Source organism: Cimex lectularius, unplaced genomic scaffold, assembly GCF_000648675.2.
Source record: "Cimex lectularius strain Harlan isolate CLEC.00 unplaced genomic scaffold, Clec_2.1 scaffold367, whole genome shotgun sequence".
In the NCBI taxonomy this organism is placed as follows: domain Eukaryota; kingdom Metazoa; phylum Arthropoda; class Insecta; order Hemiptera; family Cimicidae; genus Cimex; species Cimex lectularius.
In genome coordinates, this window is record NW_019392977.1 from 125,917 (window position 1) to 140,351 (window position 14,435).

Genomic DNA, 14,435 nt, shown 5'->3' on the forward strand with positions numbered 1-14,435 from the left:
TCTAATTTACCCAGTACAATATAATTTTATCTCATAATGAAAGGTGTATTCATTGAGATACAACGGCTCTCTCTTATTGTAGAATTCATCTAAATTCGCGCAACCTAAGTAGCATTGCCTAACTGTCAAGGCTGAAGGCTGACTTACATGCCTATCACTAATATCAACTTTGGTTCTTAAAATTTATTAAATGTTATAATATTATTTGCATTTAGTAATAATAACAATAAAGTGGGAAGTTTGTGGGCCGACAAAAAGCTGAGGTCATCGCCGGCCCTCTGCGAATTTTCCTTCTTTTTCTCTTCTTTCGCGCATATTTTGTTTTCAACTGCATCCAATCGACCGTCTCGATCTGATTACTGACTCTCTAATTTCAAATATATACCACGTTGATCTCCTAGAATGCTAGTCTCTCGTTTGTACCTCGGGTTGTCAAATACAGAATAGAAACAAAACACAGAATACATATATATACATCACTACAAACATATATGTCTGGTCACATTCACTCCCCCAGGTTACTCGATATTCCTAGGGGCGGGGTTATAAGCAACCCCTTCATTTCACGCTAATAAATTACTTTTACTCTCCAGACGTCATACACTCACCCCAGAATACCCGCTATTCCTCGGGGCGGGGTTATAAGCAACCCCTTCATTTCACGCTAGTAAATTACTTTTACTCTCCAGACGTCACCACTCACCCCAGAGTACTCCATATTCCTCGTGGAGGATTATTTGCATTTAAAAATCGTTTTATAATTTAAAAAACCCGGACCCTCGTATTTTCTTATTTATTTCAATTTATATATATGATTATATTAATTACAAGATACATATTTTAATGTAAGCCAAATTAAAGGAAATCAGATAATCATGAATTGGAATAAAAATTATTTAATCACGTTGGTTTGAAAGAAAATTAACCAAAACACAGGAAAATCATTTGGTGTAAATTAAAATGTAACTAACAATTTATTACCTCGTTTTGCTCTTAATAACGCATATTATCTCTTTTAGCATTTCGGAGGGTTTAAATGCACTAGGCATCGAGTAAATGTGCAATCGGATTTTGTCTTGTGGCACAGAATCACATTTAGAGAAAAAACAGAATCCCAAACAAGAGCGGTTTGAAGCTGTTTAACACTTGTTTGCGTTGTTTGAAGCAGCGAACGATGTCTAACGCGTTACTTTATCGTGTTCTACGAGATTCATGTCAGGAAACGTGCTGGCCAATTGCTGTGGTAATCCCTACATCCTCCAAGTAATGGGTCACCACTCGAGCCACACGCTGGCGAGTATTGTCATGCATTAACACGAAGTTGACCCCAATAAATGGAGTAAATGGGACAGTTTCTAGACGAATTTCCCCAGTGTACCTTAGTGCAGTTATAGATCCATTCTGTATGATAATAAGTTCGGCACGAGCATGGACGTTGATTTTACTCCATAACTGACTGTCTTTGAAAAGGACCCACATCTTCACTCCACACGACCCGGGTCATCTGATTGCCACAAATTACACACTGTGAAGACAAAAGCCCACCTTTTTTTCCAAATGTCCAAGCGAGATGTTAATTTGGGAATTGTCGACTTTCTACTCCACCTCTCTAGTAAGAGAACCCAATGCGGGACTTCTAGGGAATAGGCTATTCTCTCGAAGACTTGTCGAACATGTCGGTCGACAACTAATTTCTTTTCGATCGAGACTTTCGGTGGTCACTTACATCACTTACTTACGTCACTACCCAAACCAATTTCAAAGACCTAGACATCCGATTTGTTACATGTTCCGAACACGATTCCACAACTTCCACTAGCACAAAAGTCACTATTGAACGTCCAACTCTAACAATCATCCACGCCGTCTAAAAAGACAGTTGGAGACCTCCTAATGGCCCGTCCTCACTATGACCCAAACAGTGGCCATAAACAGTTGGCCTGTCGTGGAACTATAGGCCAATGAGGCATCCTGTGCCAAGGGTGGACGATCTATTGGCCCAGAGTGTGAAATCAAACCAAAGGACAGCGCGCCATTAATGAAGACCTAATTGTTTAAATGTATTATAAATATAATATATATTATAAATATTTTTGAAATAAACTATTTTTGCTTTATATACTACTATTAAATTGCCAAAGAAACGGTGCATTAAATAGTAGTAATGAAACAATTTGTTTTCATTTGATGCGGGGGTCAAATAATTAATTTAAATTTTGAAGTCTTGATGAAGGGAATCTATTTTTCTTTTCTTGACAAAAGAATTGAATGTATTTTTTCTCTAATTGGCTTTATCTATGACCTGTTTTTGTAAAAACATATATGATGTCACGTCACTTTTCCTACACTTTTTGAAGTTTATAAGCGCTATAAAAAATTATACTTTCACGAGGATTGTGACCTACATAGATACTCGACTCGAAAGGTAAAAGCCTTCAATTGAAAAGAGAAGCATGAATCGGCGGGTAGCTAACCATGGCACGTCTTAAACGGTCAGCATTCCACTTTATCCCCGCAATAAAATAATCCGTTCGCCTTCGCCTGCCCTGTCATTGGAGATTAAAATAGTGTTTATTTCCACCTCAGGTTTTATTTTAAAGAGACAAAATAAAAAGATTTACCGGCCAGTCGTGACCTGGCGTCTGCAGAAATGGAATATATTTCTCTATTTGGGAGATCGGTACCTAATTGAAATGCCGACGGTCTTCTCTGATAGATTTATTTAAAAAAACTAATTGTTCAGGTAAAATAATAGATTTTTGATATACAGACTGTAAGGCTACTCTCACCATAAACTTTGCTAGTGAAGTTCCCACCTTCAGAGGAACAAAAAGTCTTCTGGTACAATGGTCTATCAACAGCTGTAAAGGAGAAATTTTGCTTTTTCATTTTTTCCAGGATTTCATGACTTTATTTCAGAAAAACAACGAAGAGTGTGTGACATCTGGAAAATAAAAATAAGTTATTAGCGAGAATGGAGTGGTTCAATTGCGCCCGAATGAATATCGAGTACTCTGGATTAGTTAATATGAACAGAAATCTATGTATCGTGTACTACCGACGCCGGACGTGCGACTCCGATAATCTCTGCCGTGGTCCGTGGATTGGGTTGTGGCCTTGCCTGCCGTCTGTGTCCTCCGTGGCGCGGTGCCATAGTTTAGTGGTTCGTAGATGGGTGCCTTGACTCTCAAATAGAAGTACTTGTGTGTAGCTGGGTGTCACCTTGCCATGGCGCGCCGCTTACGTTCCGGCATGGTGGACGGGCTTCCCGTCGGACGCGGTGCTCCAATGGGTCGTCAGAAGCGCACATCTGTCGGTTTCGAACCATTGAAGGGTCGGCATCACCAAACTATCTTACCATTGCTGGTGTTCCTCAAAGTAACATTCATCCGGCCGAATTTTACCAGGCATCAAATGACATTCCATCCCATCCTCAAACCACAATCTTGAACTTTTCAGACAATAATGCTGTCAGTCAAATCTGATAATGTTATTTTAACTTGAAATCTTCCGCACTACCTGAAGTTATGATGTGAAAAATATAATAGAATTTTACCCAGAAAAATCCACCTAAATAACCTTAATATTTATCTCATATTTACCCCTTATTACCTCATACACCTAGGACTGTACATCGACAAATGTCTGACAATAAATAAAAAAATACGACTAGATCAAGATGTTTTTGACATAATTCAACGTTCTAATCTCTCACACAAAAGGCTGCTTTATAACACCTTGGTAAGGTTGAAATAGACTGATGGACTATAAGAGTGCCAACGTTGCAATATCCTTTGCATCCAAACTTCCCAATCCAAAAACCACAGAAAAATCGTTGATGGTTTTTTGTGTAGAATGAATCTATCCATATAAACCTAAATATTCATTATGTCAAAGATATAGCTCACATTTCAAAAAAATTTCATAAAGCCCTGTGGTAGTTCCTTCAATATTGTTTATAGTTTTATATATATATATATATATATTACAAAATTCCAATTTAAAGAAGTTGTAAAATTGGCCGTTCGTTGAAATTAATCAGATGGTTGTAAGTTAGGCATTCTTTGGGAAGATGAATGCTGAATTCACTTTCTTTATTATCTTCGATTAAAACTGTTAAATGTTAAACGTGTAATTTGTCCCTGGATTTCACGGACATTGATCTTCATCATTGTCTACAGTAAAAGGTTGTAGTTCTTGAGAGGAAAAGCCGCCCCTGTTGTTTAAATTTATATCCCCCAATAGGTCTTTTTTGTTGTCTTTAAGTAAAACAGTCCTGTCCATTGTCTTAAGCGACCATTATTCGAGCTGTTGGTGCACTTTTTCTCATAAGCCCGTTACCCCTTTGTTGATCCCTTAACTTAATTATACCAGATTTTGCAGATGTAATAACTCATAAGTTGCGCTTATGCAGGAGTTTGGCTTAGCTCGTAGTATTGTGTTGGGAAAGGGGCATGGGCAAAGGAGGGGTAGATGCTGACACAATAACGATTTACTGCCTTGAGGGAACTCGTAAAATATCCTCAACCCCAACGTAAAATATAATGGAGACCTATATGAACTCTACAAATATTGGAATGTCAAGAATAAAATCGAAATGCGAAAGCGTAGGACACCTAAAAGGTGACTTAAAACAGAGATATGCTCTAAGGCCGACCTCTTCGGACAAATTTTACATTTGATAAGACGTGTTAATAATACACACATATTTTGTACCCCTGGAAACGAAATATCTATGGATGCTGTTAAAAGTGGGTTAAGTCAAAAATAGAACAAATCAGGTCAAGTACATGGAAAAATAACAAACCCACATCAGCAAGCTAAGAACATATAAAGATAAAGATAAAAATTTAGATCAAAAATGAATTTATACATTTCTAGAAAATTATAGATTTAAAAAAGAATGCATTTATACAATGACAAAAAAAATTTAGATTAAAAAAGATGAAATTATACAATGCTAGAAAATTTTAGATTCAGTCAAAGTAAATATTAATTAATCGGAATTTATAAAATCAATTGTTTAAATTGTCCGGCCCAATATCTGGATAAGAGATTAAAGCAACATATCTACCCCTGGATTGCAAAAAACTCAAGCAAAATTCTAAACACTGGCTAACCACCATTTTGAAAACCAACACAAATTCGACTTTAACAATCCAAAAATATTACACACAGAACAAAACAAACATAAACGTAACTTTTTAGAAATGGTTTACATCAACAGGGATAAGCATAGCATCAGTTACAGAACAGACACATGTATACTCTGTCGCAGCTACGCTAATATCATTAATCAAATTCAATATCGATAACATACATATATTATCATCACATCACACAAAACATAATACAGCATATAAAACAATCATCACATTCCACACATCAAACATTTTTACATTTTTCAACAATTTAGCCTTCCTTTTCCTGTTTATCCCCGTCTATATAATCTTGAACAGATAATCAGGCCGAACCATTACCACGTTTTTTCCCATTGTCGGCTCTTTTTGCCTTAAAGAAGCCGACTCCTCATATAAAAATGCCTTTCTATCCCGACTTCTTTCCCCACCCCTTCAAAATCCAAATTATATATCCATAAAAACAGCAATATCTCACTGCCACCCTCAACACGGCACACAACAATGACACATCTACACGGAAAACAAACACTTTGTGTGAGTAGAAATACTTTGATTGAATCTAAAATTTTCAAGCATTGTATAAATTCATTCTTTTTTAAATCTAAAATTTTGTAGAATTCTATAAATTCCTTTTTTTTTATTTTTCCAGCATTGTGTAAATTCATTTTTTTCACATCGTACATGCATTTGTCAAATTTAAACAATGTTTAGTTGGTAGGCCCTGAAGATGATCTCAAGAAAGATCGAAACGTCGGGATGATAAAGAAAATGTTTTTTTTTCTCACACCTATGTCACACCAGACCTCACGATCTCCAATTAATAAAAAATAAAATAATCAAGATACCGGTTCAGCAAAATCCACAATGATTTTTTAAACGTACTTACAACAGAAATCATAAAACAAACTCTTTTTCTTTCACTCCCAAAACCGAATAGATAATAATTATAATTGTTGATTCTGGCCCATCAAAATTGTTCTCAAATTGTTGAATAAATTTATGGTACATAGGAGCAATTTAATACCTTGATAATTCTGGCACAAATACATGACATATGTGCAAATGGGCTTTAGCGAGAGGGCACCCCCAATTATATTCTTGTGTCTCCGGACATGGAGTGTTAATAGAGTCCGCAAATTCAACAGATGGGAGTTTAGGATGCGATTCGTGAATTGATGGGGATTTTTGTTGAAAAAATAGTGCATAAGAGATTTTTCTGATTTTCAAATTCAAAAGTGTTACGAGACTTTGTTCGATGAATTTTTTAAATCAAATGCAATGAGTAGGGAAAAAATCCGTCTGATCGTGATAAGGGCGCATGCAGTCAAACATGACGACTTCATGGTTTATGAAAATGACCGAAATATCCTTTCAAAGAAAAACAGCAAAAACCTCGGATACATAAAGCTACACTAAAAAGCCAACTCGTGAGTTAGCCGAGTTTTGGTCCCCCAGGGGGTAAAGAGTGTGCCCGAGTTGTATAACAACAAAACTTGTTTGACATCTTGAAACTTTCGTCCACGTTCCGCCGATTCTAACTGCCGTATTAAGTTGTTATTTAGCTAGGAGAGATTTTTTGCTCATTTTAATGTTTATACTCTCTGAAAAACAATAAGATGCAAGGACACAATGTGAAACAAATATACAATAAATTAAAATTTATTGAAAACAATATTAGAGCAGTAAGGTTGGTAGTCTTAAAAATGTAAAATCGAATCCAGTCGTTTTCTATTTATTTTATGGTTTTTATCTTAGGGATAGATAAATTTGTTGTGTTTTTTGCGAACGATTAAATTCATCATATTTGATTTTAGAGTTTCCTGCTGCTACATCCAGAAATAATATAAATAAGATGACATTTACTACTTGAGATTCGATCATAGTTACAACAAACACATTTTTATTTTCTCTAAACACTCTGAATTAAAGGACAAACAATTTTAAGGTGTATGTCCAACAGGGACCTAAATGAATCATTGAATCTTGCCAAAATGAACAAATTGAACTAAAAAGTCTCTATTGTACGAAGTCTGATTCTCAATTGTATTCGAGATATTTCACTTTTCGTGTTACTATAACTTTTCACGTCAGCTCTGAAGAGTTCATTCTGCTTCGCTAAGAGGACAGAATTCCCGAATCCTTTCTATGACGTCGTCTTATGAGTGAAAAGAAGCACGATAAACTTTTGGGAGCAGTCAAATCTGTCAGAAAACGATGTCAGGGTTGTATTCGTCAAGAAGGTGGACATTCAAGCACAAAAACCTTTCCACCGTCAGCTTTCTACCTGTGATATCCAAAATCCTCGCAATACTCAAGTTATTTTTGATGAATCGATTTAGGTGATTCTGGAGATTTTATAAAATCCCTGTCAGCAGGACCGGGCACTAGCCTTAAATAGATAATTAAAATAGTATACATTCAGTGTAGCAGTTGGCTTTATTCTACAGTAAAATCTGTCAAGAAACAACGACATGCTTATATTCTTCAAGAAGTTGTCCTTGTAGACAATCTAATTATATTTTTATATATTATAAAAATGGCAAAAAGGAGGGAAAATTCAATTCTGTCAAGTAGACCACAAAGTTAATGTAAAAGTGGTGATCATTTCCTTTGAGAAATTACGTACAAGTGTTTATAGTTAATTAGTAAAGGAAACTTTTCTGTGAGCGCTATCTGCAGTATTTACTGACGCAAGAAAAACGAGATTAAACTTTACACCAGCACGTTGGAAACTAAGGTTACGATATAACAAACTCATGAATTTTATATAATTTTTAATGCTCTTTCTGCTCATCAAAATTTACAGTAGAAGTAAGATTTATATGAGATACAGGGGTTTTACAGGGAAAAGTAGTGAAAGGTGAAGTAATATGAAAAATGATATAACTAGGATACAATTGAACATTATACTATGGACATTATGTACTTTTTAGTCATATTTCATTTGCAGAATAACTCGTGATGTATTGACTTCTGTCCGCATTTTATTATTTATATATGTACGTACAGTTAAGTTTAGTTTTAATGTAGTAAAACTCTGGCCGACGATCTATAACTTTTTTGTTCTAATTTCAAAAATTTATTTCTTACTGCATATAGCTAGCTATCAATAAGAGTTTTTTTTTTATTTCGTTCATAAATAGATAGCACTTTTTTTACATGAAAACCTAACAAGTACGGATTAAAATCAATATTACGTCAAATATTTGTGTAAAACTACTAAAGCAGATAGAAAGCGTATTTAATCATTTGAACAGAAACGATTCTGTAAGTGAGATATTCTTTATAGATCTGTTTATTAAACCATATTTAATTTAGAATTGAAAACTGACTTTACATTTGATGATAAATGAATAGGCAACTGAAAAACATCTTTTTGTACAAGTCAGTTCCGGATGTATATTTTATTTAAACTGTAGCTGGATCATCCCGATCTTACTGATATGCCTCGTTTTAATCGTTGTTCTTTGCATTTTGTACTGGCTCAAATCCGCACATGTACGTACATATGCCGAGCTGAGCCTACTGGCTTCTCGTAGTCCACCGGAAATTCCAGCTTTCGCTATTTACAGTAAATTGCCGGCAGTCTTCAGAATCACCCACCATCAGGCAGTACGGGGGCAGACATCAGCCTTATCCCTTACCTTAACTGAGGTTGACTGGGGAGGGGGGTGCCAACAGCCAGGTCAATTCAGCACCCAACGTATGCAGTTCCAAACTCATTCATACTCACGTTCATTCTTAAGTACATTCATTCCTATTTAAATACCACTTATTCAATGAAGGTGATCAAGTACTATATATTTCTTCATGACCCTTTACACATATTATACAACTAACCTAATTGACCTTCTCACATAACACATTCACGCTAATAAATACATTCGCTTTCAACGAAACGTTTACGCATGTTTTACAACTCACCTAATTGCAGGTCGGCGAGTACTCGATATTCCGCCGACCCTCTCACACAACATGATAATAAATGCATTGATCGTCACAAGCTAGGTATTCAAAACTATTACTACTATATACAATAGAACAGCCCCGTTTCCTCCACGAATCAGAACAGGGGAGTCAAATACTCGTTGCCGTGCTTAAGCGCAATTCTTAAATCGGGTGGTATTCCTGCGAGCCCTCTGTATGTTATCAAGGAATTGCCACCTTCAATTAGGTGGGACACATCGAGCACCTTTGTCTGCATGCTGGACACATACGCGGGCTTTGGATGAAAAGTAAATGTCCATGTGTCAACTTATTCTTAATCGGTTAAGTGGTTCGATTCGTCATTTGGTGTGTTTATTGACGTTTTAGCTTATTAATTATTTGTTTTTAACATCTAGTTTTTACCTATCATGGATTTTCGGCTCTGCAGTAGCTCCGGACTAGAGTAAGCGGTAATCCAATGCAACGAGGTTGCCTCTGATTGCTGGATGAGCGAGAAGTGTCTGGCTTTTGCCCTGTCGAGATGCAAGAGAAACTTTTTTTGCGGTTTGTCAAAGTTGGACATTTGTCAGTAGAGAGAGCTTGCACATGAGTTTAATGGAGTGGAGACTTCACTGAATCAAAATTTAATAATAATTCATGACGATTTCTTCAGCAAGTCTTAGAGGTTTTGTATTTGCATCTCTAGTTTTACAAAAAGTAAGATAGAAATAATTTTTACCAATGAAATAATCATTCTCAAAAATAATTGCTTGAATTAAGGGTGCACATTGTTGGTTCATACAAGGAAAGGTAATATTGGGTGTTGTAAAAAAATTCAAAAAACCGGAAAGTAAATTTATTATGAGATCTCACTAGTAGGTGCTTGGATTTTAATGAGCGTTATAGAAAAGCTTGAGTTATTTTTTATTTTATTTCTCAAATATTATTCTCTGTTGTCTTAGGTATTTGCAACTTGTTATGACGTACCTTGTTTTCTGTTGGCCAGTTTGTTCACCAATATTGTGATCTGCTAATAGATGGACGACTTTGGGGAGGAGGGAAAATTCAACCGTGGCGGCACATGGACTTTTTTAATTTCAACGCTTGTTCTCAGCCTCAATAATTCTCTAGCGGAATACCCAGTTTACCTGTCTCTCTCAGAGAGCGGCCAATTTACATTCTCAATATGAATAGTCCATTTTTTTAGTGAAGCCAACAAAAATTGGTTCCGTCAAAAAACCATTCGATTATTTCAATACCGACAAAACAGATCTTTTTTTATATAAAAAAATCAAACATGAATCTTGTCTAAATCTCCTTATTAAGGACGCATATTTTAAAAGTTCTTTCAAAATGTTTAGGTAAATGTCAAACTATTTTACTGCATGGTTAACAATTAGCAAATGCTACATCGAAGAATGGAAAACAGTACAGCGTACTTTGTGACAACTCTGACCCCCCTCTTATTCAACGTAACTCTCTATTGATTTGGAGCTGATGCCAGCAGCCTGGTTTGATATAAATCGGGGCTACAGATGAATGGTTGCCATTATATGAAATCGTTGTTTCTGCAATGGCATTTTATTTAGCGTTCCTGGCGTATGTAACAAACCATGTTGTGCGATTACGACGGGGTAATCGTCATCAGAGAGATTCGTAAATACGGTTTGTAATCAAGCGGCATATAATTGCATTGAATTGCTCGACTGTTCGGATAATCCAATCCTAGCGAACGCTGAATTATCAATGGGCCTTTGGAACCTATGTTTACAATTGTTCTGTTTGCCAGAAAAAAGTACTGTCATATATATAAGTTATAACTTTGATTCAACGAAACTAGTTTTTAAAAAACTTTATATTTGATAAAACTGTACAATAAAAATTAAATAAAATATTACGACGAGGATGTAAACAGGATGCGACTTAAACTCTGACTCCGAAAGGAGTGGGAGGGTACATATAGCCTATGTTGAGTTGCTGAGTCTGCGGGATCTTTGCGATGACGGCAGCAACCGTGCGGACGTACCTCCTCCACCCCTAGTTTGGAAATTTCCCTGGAATTTCTTGAATTTGGCGAGTTTCGTCCTCGGGTAGCCCGTTGAAGACGGTTCTCATTTTCATGAATCGTGTCCAAGCCAAGAACTCATCGCAAAAATAGGAGGGCCGATGGCGAAATATTGAGTATCTGTTCGACCCTCAATTATATTTTTTTTTAAGGATAAATTTTTATTTGTACACGTGCACAATAATATATACATATATATACATTAATTTTTGAATGTAGGGAAAGTGACATTTCCTTACGACTTCCTACCATTTTCAGGTCATTTTTTTTAAATACAAATCGGTACGAGTAATTCCATATCAGTTTGTGGGAAAATTTTTTAAAAATTCTAATTCAATTATATAAGTTATATAATATGTGTAAAGAATGACGGGGGAATGTAAAGTACTCCACCATTCTAATTGAGTGACCGGCATGTAAATAGGAAAATGTGTGAAAAAAAGAAAAGTGAGTGAGGGCTGTTGATTACCCCTGGAGCCCAACCTCGACGCCTGGACGGATAAGACCGAGGTCTGATAGGGCCTGAGCCGGTAATTTATTCAAAAGCTAGAATTATCGGCAGTCTGCAAAAAGTGATAGGTTCAACTCTCCACACGAGTGCTGATTTGAGTTTATGTAAATCACTAATCAAAGGAGTTATCATTTTCATTCACTATCAACTGTCTTTTATACGCGGTGTCAACATACAACTGGCACACGTTTTTTTTGCAAAAACTATCCAACCTAGCAGACTGAATTAAACTGATTTTATTTTGTTTCATAATGAGGTAACGAGTAATCAGATATCAGACTTACACATGCCGGCGACTCGCATGGTCTCATTGTATTTACAATATTTATTTAAAAATCGTGAGATGCGGTCTGGTGTGATGTAGGTTTCAGAAAAACATTTTCTTTATCGTGCCAACGTTTCGATCTTTATTGAGCTCTGAAGATGATCTCAATAAAGATCGAAACGTTGGCACAATAGAGAAAATGTTTTTCTGAAACCTACATCACACCAGACCGCATCTCACGATTTCTAAATAAATATCGATTAACGGTCACTAATCACCACACATGTATTTACAATTTTTTCTCTTACTTGTTTTTTACCTAAACAAATTTTATCGTTTACACTAAATTATTGTTTCGTATTTTGGAACAGTATCAGTTCAATTTCATTCGATGCCAGCGTTTACAGTTGAAAAATGGATGTATCCACTTGTTTAGCGCAACCGAAAACTTTCGGACAATGGTATAATTAATTTCCACCTCACAATTGAACAAATTAATGACAGTTGCAAATAATTCAATTAGGGTTTGAGGCTTGTGAGATGCTTTACAGTCGGGGAAAGATCGGAAAATGGCGAAAGAGTGAAAGTTCTGTAATACATAAATTGTGCTTCAAGTTAATTTAATTAAACCAGAAGATCGTCTGTTTATAAAATGGAAATCAGTTAAACATTAGGGCCGAAATCAAATTGGAAAAGTTGGAATATTACGTTACTCGACGTGTGATTGTTAAATTTGAAAAGATTTATGACGTTATAATAAATCATATTGTGACACGCTCCGTTAACAGCATTATACCGCCGAAAAAAAATTCAACATATCGGTACAAATTTATATTCAGGAGGCTTGTAGTTATATTACAGGATCCCCCCTATACCACTAAACTTTCACATAATTGAGTACTCTCGAGTTTCTTTAAATCAAATTAGCGTCAGTAAATGAGAGCATAGAATTATGTACAACCCTAAAAAAGTATTCGGATGAAGAAAGGAAACGACTATTACATGTTTGATGTCAGTTAAGACCACGCGAGATAAATAATATTTTCCTAACAAATTCTACTTTTTATTTATTCAGTGACAAGCCGAAAAAGTGGCCACCCAAGTTTTTTATTAAATGCTTGCAATCGTTGCAATTTTTATTTTTTGTTTTTAGTGGATATTCATAAAAAATGCAAGATATTGCTAAAGATAAAAAAAGATAAAAAATTAAACTGAGTTCTATAATATTATTATGGTATGGAAACATTAAAGAAAATATTCAATTTCGTTTGCTTTAATCACCTCTTGCGTTAAACGTGGGATCGATTTTATGAGTTACTGAATGTAATGCTGTGAAATATTTTCATACTCCTTCATAATTTTCCAACAGCGCCATTATTAATTCCTGCAAATTTTATGGCATCACTGGGCGACTTTTTACCCTCTTTGACAACTCGTCCCAAAGGTGCTTGACAGGGTTTAAGTAGGGTTAAGTTGTGTATTATAAATTACAGTTTTTACGCTTGGACTGTTTAGGTTAGTTCTAATAAAGTAAAAAATTATACCTAATTTCAAATGTCACAGTGATGATACCAGATGAAATCGTTTGGATTTAAATTAGGGATAACTGGATCTCATTTTCGTTTTTTGATGAAACTATAATGCAATTAAGGTGGAAGTTGGGAATGGAGGTGTAATTCGCTCGACCATCAACTGTCGTCAATACATGCGAGTGGGATAGTGCTCTCGCGAGAATAAATGTTAACTTTTCAACTGCCCTCCGACCATAGTTGTAGTCACTTTGTGTCTCTCTCGTGAGAGCAATACTCTCCTGTATTCTCTCAACGTATTAAGTTTTACGGCCTTAAAAAACCAACCTCAAAAAAACCCTTTTTGTATATAAAATCATAATGAAATTACATGAAATGACAGTCAAAATTGGAATCTAAAATTAACCACATTAAGAGATTTATTCGCCTTTCGAGTCAGCTTGATGTAAATCCATGTCAAGAGAGATCTTTATAATTTATTAAAACAAAGCTTTAATCTCTCACTTCTATCTTGTCCCTATTGCCACGCTCTTTATCACCACCTTCCTTCTTCTTTTATCCCACTTTTCCCTTACCAATGAATACAAAAGGAGATTTTTGCTTCCATCGTGTAAGTTAGAGACTGAATTTAAATATTTATATCCCACTTATAGGATATTTCGTTAAAAAAAGTTTCTAATATAAAAGATTTACCATTGATTCAAGTTTTTCAACAACAGTTTATAGTTAAATGTGCAATATTGCGTCGTATTAGATTGTTTTATATTTTTGAATATTGTTTTTATGCTATAAAATATATGAATTTAATAATTTTCATGTTATAAATTTACAAATTTGAAGGTACATTTCATGATATATTGTAAACTGCTTCAGACGTCTTCTTTCTTCTGTCTTGTCAAATGTTTTTTTTCTTCATTCGTCCATCTTCAAATCGTTTTCAACGATTTCTTTCTTGCATCTCTAATAATTACCATTATGTAAATAGTATAAATGAACA